Below are 8877 nucleotides of genomic sequence, written 5' to 3'. Positions count from 1 at the left end.
TTTCACCTATAACCTTCCCTTATATTCTTATCTTAATACAACATCGTCCCCTCATCTTCATGCCCTATGCTTCCCCATTTCTTTTTTTCTTCTGTACTTCACTACCTTATTCGCCCCTCATCCCGTTACCTTATACCTACCCCACTCCTCTTACCCCCTTATACGCCTCCCCTTTCCCCCTTATACGCCATCCCTTTCCCCCTTATACGCCATCCCTTTCCCCCTTATACGCCATCCCTTTCCCCCTTATACGCCTTCCCTCTCGCCACACGGGCAGGGTTGCAGGGGGAGGGGGGTAAAGGCAAGGGTAAAGGTAAAGGTAAGGGTAAGGGTGTTAAAGGGAGAGTAAAAAGAGGCGAAAAAATTATTGGAAAATACAACAGAGGCAATCGCATTACCCGGTGATGGCTTGTTGACTTCCAAAATATTGAAGAGCGGTTAGAGATGGGGGGGAGGGGGGTTGTTGAGATGGGTGAGGTTGTTTAGGGGGTTGTAGTAGTTAGTTACGCTGGTTTGTTTTGCCATTCACTCTTTCTCCTCTCTCTCTCTCTCTCTCTCTCTCTCTCTCCCCTCCCTCTCCCTCTCCCTCTCCCTCTCCTCTCCCTCTCCCTCTCCCTCCCTCTCCCTCTCTCTCTCTCTCTCTCTCTCTCTCTCTCTCTCTCTCTCTCTCTCTCTCTCTCTCTCCTCTCTCTCTCTCTCTCTCTCTCTCTCTCTCTCTCTCTCTCTTTCTCCCCCCTCCCCCCGGCCAAAGAGCGCGCCGGTGCAGCCGACACCCCTAACAGCATCACCACTTTAGCTGCAGCGCCTAGATTACGAGTTATATTTATTCAGCGCCGATATACTTCTCAATTCACAGAATGGATGAGGTCTTCAATAATTTCCGTATTGCCGGATTTCGCGAGTGTTTTTTTCCCATTTTATTTATATTTATTTATTTATTTTTTTTATTTTATTTATTTGTTTTTTATTATTATTATATTTTTTTGTGGGGTGTTCGTGCTGTGAGAGAGGTGGCGGGCGCGTGAAGATAGGTGGGTGGAGTGAGATTCGGGTATGGTAGGGTGGAGTTGATGGAGGTGGGGTTTGTGGAGGTAGGTGGAGGGGAGGTTGAGGGAGGTGGTGGGTGTGTGTGGAGGAATGTGGTGAACTGGTGGATGGAGGTTTGAGGAATGTGGAGGACTGGTGGATGGAGGTTTGAGGAATGTGGAGAAGATGTGGAGTCAGATGGTGGATGGGCCAGTTATGTGGAGAAGAGATGGAGGGAGGTGGTGGGTGGACACAGTTATGTGAAGGACGGTTCGGGGGAAGTGGAAGACAGGTGGAAGGAAGTGGAGGGCGTGTGGAGTGAGGTAGAGAACGGGTGAATGGAAGAAAGTGGAAATCGTGTGGATGGCTTTTATTCGAAGGGAGTTGGAAACCGAAGATGGTAGAGAGACAAGCGGATGGAGAGTGGAGGTCACACGTGGAAGAAATTGGAATGAGAGTGGATCAAGGGTGGATCGTCCTCATTCCACCTGTATCGGCCGGTGCATCTGCCTGCGTGTTTGTCCCAGTCAGCTGTCTGGATGGTATTCACGAATATCAAACTCGTTTTGTTTGCTTAGGGATGCGTGAATTATAGAAGGAGATGGGGTCGGGGGAGGGGGAAGGGAAAATGGGGAAGGGGTTAGGGGGTAATGGGGTAGGGGGAGGAAAAGTGGGGTGAGGGTGGGGGTGTAAGGGAGAAGGAAAAAGGTAGTGGTATGGGTAAAGAAGGGGAAAGGGGATAGAAGTATAGGGTAAGGTAAAAGGGCAGTAGATAGGAAAGGGGAAAGAGATAGGTGCTAGGGTGGGGTAAGGGGTAGAAGTAATGGAAAGGGGAAAAGGGGAAGGGGAAGGTGATGGGATAAGGGAGAGCGGGTGGGGACGAAGGTGATGGGAAGGGGTATTGTTCTTGCTTTAACTATTATTCCGTTTTGGGCCAAACTAGGAGGCACTCGGAATTAAAATGAATAGCAGACAGGCAAGCTGGCAAGAAGGGCAGACGGAGAGTTGCAGTCAGCCATGCGTACAGGTTGTCAGACAGATAAGCAAATAAGTGTACACGACGGCAGACAAGCAGTAATGCAAATGTATATTTAGAAAGCCAAGTACAGGCTTATAGATGGCTGTATATAAACTCGCAGACCACTATATACAGATCTAGTCAGGCGTACGAGCTAGTAGGCAAGCAGTTAGACAATACAGGCATAGACAGAGTTTCAGTCAAATATATATAAGCTGACAGACAGTCTTTTATACACAGACGGACTGATATAAGATCAGATAGGGTCATATATTAACAAGTAGACACTCATATACAGACGGACAGACAGTTAATTTAATACGGTTATTGGCACCGAGATGGCCGGAGATACAGTTAATCCGAAAGACAGGCCAGTCGACAAACACGCTTTGAAATTACCTGGCTGCCTCACAATGAACTTGGAAACGTGATAGAGTTGTGGCTTGGAGAGGGTTTGCGGAATGAGATGAAATGGTGTGAATGGAGGGAGAGGGAGAATGAAAGAGAAAAGGAGAGAGAGAAGAAGAGGAGGTAAGGTGCTAAGTCTCGGTCTCTCTGTGTATCTCCTGCCTCTCTCTCTCTCTCTCTTCCCCCCTCTTTTCCCCTCTGTTCCCCTCTGTCTCTCTAGCTCTTCCCCTCTCTTCCTCTTCTCCTTCGCTCTCTCACCCTCTCCCTCACTCCCTCCCCCCCCATCTCCCCTTCCGGATTTCCCACTTTGCTAACTGGCAAAAGGCCGAAGTAATTGGCACTGCAGTCAACAGGTGTGTCATTAAAAGGTTGTAGCGACGAGCCTAATGTAGATGCCGTAGTTTGCCAGGTATTGGGGAAGGGAGAAGGGGGGGGGGAGGGGGAGGGGGAAGGGGAAGGGGAAGAAGGGAAGGGAAGATTAGAGGGATGGGAAGGAAGGGAGGGGATAAGAGTGGGGGATGGGAAGGAAGGGAAGGGAGTGAGAGGGGGGGACGAGGAAGGAGGAGGAATGGGAAGAGAAAAGGTTGGAAGGAGAAGGGGTGGGAAAGGAGAGGAGTGGGGAGGAAGGGAGGGGAGGGAAATGGACGAGAATGCAAAAGGAGGAAGGGGAAGAAGGGGAAATGAGGGAGGGGATAGGAAGGAAGGGAAAGGAAAAAGGGGAAAGGAGGAGGGGAGTGAGAAGGAGAAGAGAGAGAGAGGGGAATGTAGGGGATGTAGGCGGAGAAGGGGTAAAGAGGGAAGAGGTGGGGGGATGGGGGGGGGGGTAAGGGGTAAAGTGGACGATTTGCAGTTTTAGTATTATTTTATTATTTGTTTTATTATTTTTAAAGAGGGTTTGATGACGAGGGAGAGAGGGAAAAAAATGCTGATTAAAAAAAATGATTCGGACCTTCCTTGATTCAGGAATGGTGTATTCCCATTTGAAACGCCAGTCTTTTTTATTTATTTTATTTTTTCTCTCTCTCTGTTGATAGTTTTCTACATTGAGTTAGAGTGGATTCCTATCCTCTCTCTCTCTCTTTTTTTTTTTTTTTTTTTTTTATGCTGTCACTTCTATCTTCGTTTTATCTTTATCAGATTTCTTATTGCTTCTTGTTCTGTTTTTTTTTTGTGCTAGGGTCTCTTTCTCTCTCTCTTTCTATCTTATCATCTATTCTTCTTTAATTTGTTCCTCTTCTATCTTTCTCTCCTTCCTTCCCCCCCCCACCCATATCCTTTGCGCATCCGATGGAGTCCTAGAGGTTTCAAACGTGATCCGTAATAGCATCCGAGAGGCGGATTTCTCGAGATCTTCTTTATTAATGTTATATAAGAATATCCTGTAATCCTTCCCATCCTCGGGTAGAGCTTCCTCCGTCTCGGAATCTTAAGCTTACCCCTCCCCCCTCTCCTTGAGCTCCCTTATCTCTCTCTTTTTGACTTATCTTTCTTTCTTTCTCCCTTTCTCGCATTGTCTATCCATCTTTCCGTTTTTATTTTTTTCTTCTCGCTTTTCTCCTTTTTTTCTTCTTATCTCTCTCCTTTCTTCACTCTTTTTTTCTTTTTCTCTTTCTTCTCCTTTTTTTTCTCTCCGCCCCCATTCCCACCTTCTTCTCTCCCCCTTCCCCATTTCCCCTTTCCCCTTCCTCTCCTCATCCCCATTTCCTCCCTCTCTTATCTTTCTCTTTCTCTCCTCCTCCCCTTTCTCTCCCTTTCCTCCTCTCTCCCCTCTCCTCCTCTCTCCTCTTCCTCCTCCTCTCTCCCCTCCTCTCTCTCCTTCTCTCTCTCTCTCCTCTCTCTCTCCCTCTCTCTCTTTCTCTCTCTCTCTTATTTTGTCTCCTCCCCTCTCCACTTTCCCTTTCCCTCTCCCTCTTTCTCCTCCGCCTCTCCCTCCCCCTCTCCCTCCTCCTCCTCCTCCTCCTCCTCCTCCTCCTCCTCCTCCTCCTTCCCCTCTTCTTCCTCTTCCCCCTCCCCCCTTCCCCCCTCCCCCTCTCCGCTCCCAAACATAAACCTCCTCTTTCCCGGCTCATAATCCTCCTTCAGAGAGATGCTGTGTCGTCTTTTTTTTTCCTTTTTTTTCTTCTTCCAAATCGTTACGACCCGTATTTTGAGAGATAATAGCACCGGCCTTTTATATTTTATTATTACAATCATTTTCTCTCCCGACGGACTTTATTGACTCTCGCGTTTGGTGATGGCGGCTGTGACCCCGTTGGTTGGTGTTGGATGGGTTATGTTATTTTTATTATTATTATTATCATCTTTTTAGGTTTTCTTATTTTCGTTTGCGTTGTTGGGTTCGCTGGTTTTTTTTGTGTATTAATTTATTCATATATTTAAAAAAAAGGTCTAGTTTTTTTTTTTTCGTGTGCCTTATCGGGGTTCTCAGCATTTTTTTTTATTCATTCATATTTTCGTGTGTGTAATCGGTCTCTGCTTTGGTTTTCTTTAGTCGTTTTATGTTCTCCGCTTGTTCTCACTTATTTATCTATTTTATTGTTTTTTATGTATTTGGCCTTCCGTTATCATTTTCCCTTTCGTTATTTCTCGCTATATTTGTAATTCGTCTATTTTATTATATATTTTTTTTTATACTTTTTCGACTTTTTTTCGTTATCAGCTTATCTCTCTTATTGTTTGTTTCGCCCTCGTTTTTATTCTCTCTGTAGCGGTATGTTTATTGTTATTTTATCGTCTTCGGTCTCGATTCCTCCTCTCTTTTATTTCTGTCCTAATTGTGTTACCTCTCATCATTCCCTTTGTTTTCTCCTCCTCCTCCTCCTCCTACTTCTTTTCCTCCTCCTCCTCCTCCTCCTCCTCCTCCTCCTCCTCCTCCTACTTCTCCTCCTCCTCCTCCTCCTCCTCCTCCTCCTCCTCCTCCTCCTCCTCCTCCATCTCCTCCTCCTCCTCCTCCATCTCCTCCTCCTCCTCCTCCTCCATCCTCCTCCTCCCTCTCCTCCTCCTCCTCTCTCTCCTCCTCCTCCTCCACTCCTCCTCCCCTCCTTCTCCTCCTCCTCCTCCTCCTCCTCCTCCTCCACTCCTCCTCCTCCACTCCTCCTCCTCCTCCATACCTGTACTTCATCACCTAACTTTTTTATTTTTATTTCCTTTTCATCCTCTTATCACCTATCTTCATCATAACCGCCTCCGCCGCCGTTATTCCTTCCTCCCTCCCTCCATCGTTATCGCCTCGCCATCAGCATCCCTCACGGGTCCTCCCATTACCCTCAAGTCTCCACGAAGCCATGTGGGTGATACCCCCTCTCACCCCTCCCCCGCCGCCCCCCTCCCGTCCCCCCCGCGGACACCATGAAAGAACTTTCATTGGGGTATTTGATTAACAAACTTGGGTCGTCAAAAGGATCTATGTACCCCTGGTCCCTTCTGACCCTATCCCCACCTCCTATCCTCCATCCCCACCTCCCGTCCTCCATCCACACCTCCCCTTCCCGATCTCCATCTCCCCTTCCCCCTGTCCACTTCCCCTTCCTTCCTCCCCCCCCCCCCTGTCGACGACCTCTCAGTGGGTCTGGCATCCTTGGTCTCCCCAGCTCCCCTCCTCCTCACCTTGACTGTCCCCTCCCCCCTTCTCCCCTTCTTTGTCTTTCACCCCCTTTCGTTTCTCTCTCTCTCTCTCTCTCTCTCTCTCTCTCTCTCTCTCTCTCTCTCTCTCTCTCTCTCTCTCTCTCTCTCTCTCTCTCTCTCTCTCTCTCTCTCTTTCCTCTCTCTCTCCTCTCTCTTTCTCCTCTCTCTCTCCTCTCTCTCTCTCTCTCTCTCTCTCTCTCTCTCTCTTCTCTCTCTCTCTCTCTCTCTCTCTCTCTCTCTTTCTCTCTCTTTCTCTCTCTTGTCTTCCATATTTTGCTTATCTTTTCATTTGTCCTTTCATACGATTTTTCTGTCTCACACTTTTACTCTCTCTCCCTTTTTTTTATTTCTCCCTTGTGCCTCCTATCCTTCGTCCTCTCGTGGCTTTCCTTTCTCGGCATTTCTTTTATCTCCTTTTATTCGTCCTCTTTCATGCTTTGCCACTCTCTCTTGCCTTTCCTCACATACTGATCCTCTCTCTCCCATTCTTATTCTCTCTCATTCCTCTCTTCCTATTCTCCAGTCTATCGAGGGGATAAGAATAGGGGGGAAGGGCAAGGGTGTGTGCAGGAGGGGGGGGGGTTGGGGGAGGAAGGAAGAGAGGAGATAAGACGAGAGCGGATGATATAGGGAAACGAAATAATGATAAGAAACGGGGGAGAAGGCGATAGGGAGAGGGAAAAGTTAATGAGTGAAGAATCGAAGCGTGGAAATAAAATAAGCAGGGATGAAAGGGGGGGAGGGGAGAGAAGAAAGAAGATAAGAGGAGAGTAGGTGATAAAGGTAGACGAAATAGTAATAAGAGACGGGGAGAGGGGGTGGAAATGTGATAAGGAGAGGGAAAGTTTAATAATATATCGGGGGGGGGGGGGAAGGAGAGTGCTAGGTTAATATTTCTGGAAGGGGGAGGACACGAGAACAGAAAAGAAATAAGAAAGAAAGTTGAAGGAAGAGAGACAAGGGTAAGACTAGGGAGGGAGAAGCGAGGAGGGGCCAAGGGGTAAGGGGTATGGGGTAAGGGGTATGGGGTATGGGGTAAGGGGTAGTATTAATGTTTCTGATATATTAAGAAAGTTTGCGAATGTAAGAATGATGGAAGGCCGGAGAGGATGAGAGGAGACAAGAGGCGAGGGGAAAAGATGAGGGGATTTATTCTTATTTAAGAAGAGGATATGAAAGGGGGGGAGAGAGGGAGAAGGAAAGAGGAAGTGGGGGAGGGAGAAGTAGATGAGAAGGAGAAGGGGGAGAGGGAGGGAGAGAGGGGAAATGGAAGATTGGGGATAAACAGAATGGGGGAGGAGAGAGGTGAGGGAAGAGGAAGGAGGGTAAAAGGAAAAAGGGGGAGGGAAAGAGCAGCGAAACGAAGAAGAAGAAGAAAAAAAAACCTAACGGAAGAAAGAAGGAAGAGGGAAGAACGGGAGAGAGGGAAAAAGGGGGAAGAACGGAAGAGAGGGAAAAAGGGGAAGAACGAAGAGAGGGAAAAAAGGGGAAGAACGGAAGAGACGGAAAAAGGGGGAAGAACGGGAGGAGGGAAAAAGGGGAAGAACGGAAGAGAGGGAAAAAGAAGAACGGAAGAGAGGGAAAAGGGGAAGAACGGAAGAGAGGGAAAAAGGGGAAAGAACGGGAAGAGAGGGAAAAAGGGGAAAGAGGGAAAGGGAGGGGAGAAAAAGAGGGAAACGATAATGGCGGGGGGAAATCATCGACGTTTATAGGGGAATTATCGGCCATTTATCCTCCAGCTGGGAGAGGCTCGGAGGTGCGTCGCGGGGGAGTAAAAGGAAGTAGAAGGTTGATTAATTCCCTGTGATGTGCCGCCCGACTCGTCTCTCCTTTTTCTCGTTTAGTTTTCTTTTTTTGTTGCGCATTTCTCTTTTCTTTCTTTGCTATGGGGCTTTGGTCCTCTCTCTTCTTCCTCCTTTTTTGGGGTTTGTCGTCCTCTCTGTTGCCTCCTCTCTCTGTCTCCCTCTCTCTCTCTCTTCCTCTCTCTCTCTCTTCTCTCTCTCTCTTCTCTCTCTCTTCTCCTCCTCTCTCTCCCTCTCTCTCCTCTCTTCCCCCACTCCCTTCCCTCTCCCTCCCTCCCCCCTCCCCTTTCCCCTCTCCCTCTCCCTCCCTCCCTCCCTCCCTCCCTCCCCCCCATCCTTCCCTCGTTCACTCCCTCCCTGCCTTTTTTTTCCTTCTCTCCCTCACTCCCATCTCCCCATCTCCCCCCTTTCCTCAGTCTCTCTCTCTCTCTCTCCCTCCCTCGCTCCCATTTAATATTAGAGAAGCTTCAAATTTAGCTAATTACGAGTAATTTGCAATCGTAATATTTTATAATTCTGAATGAGGCAAACACCTTTATTGTCTATATCGGCACGCGCCTCTGCTAACGACCTCAATTTGTTTGTTTAGATAGTCGTTATGACAGATATTACATTGGCATTCATTTATTTTCATATTGTTTTTATTTGCTGCCACGCCTTGTTCAGGCTCTTTTGCTATCTCCTGTTGTCGTATAGGGTTTTTATTATATTTATAAAATATATATATTAATATAATATTATATATATATATATTTTAATTTATATTTTAATATAAAATATAAAACATTTATTATTAAAGGTTTTTGTATTACTATAAATTTTTTATGCACTGTTTATTACATTTTGTGTATTCAGTACATAAATCATATATTTTATATGATGTATAATGCATATTATATATAGGGCCTCTTATTATATATATATATATATATATATATAAATATATATATATATATTATATATATATATAATTTATTTATTTATTTTTTTATTTTTCAT

The sequence above is a fragment of the Penaeus monodon genome, chromosome 41 (genome assembly GCF_015228065.2).
Source record: "Penaeus monodon isolate SGIC_2016 chromosome 41, NSTDA_Pmon_1, whole genome shotgun sequence".
Taxonomy (NCBI): Eukaryota; Metazoa; Arthropoda; class Malacostraca; order Decapoda; family Penaeidae; genus Penaeus; species Penaeus monodon.
The sequence above is the reverse complement of the archived record's forward strand: the minus strand, read 5'-3'. Positions refer to the sequence as shown.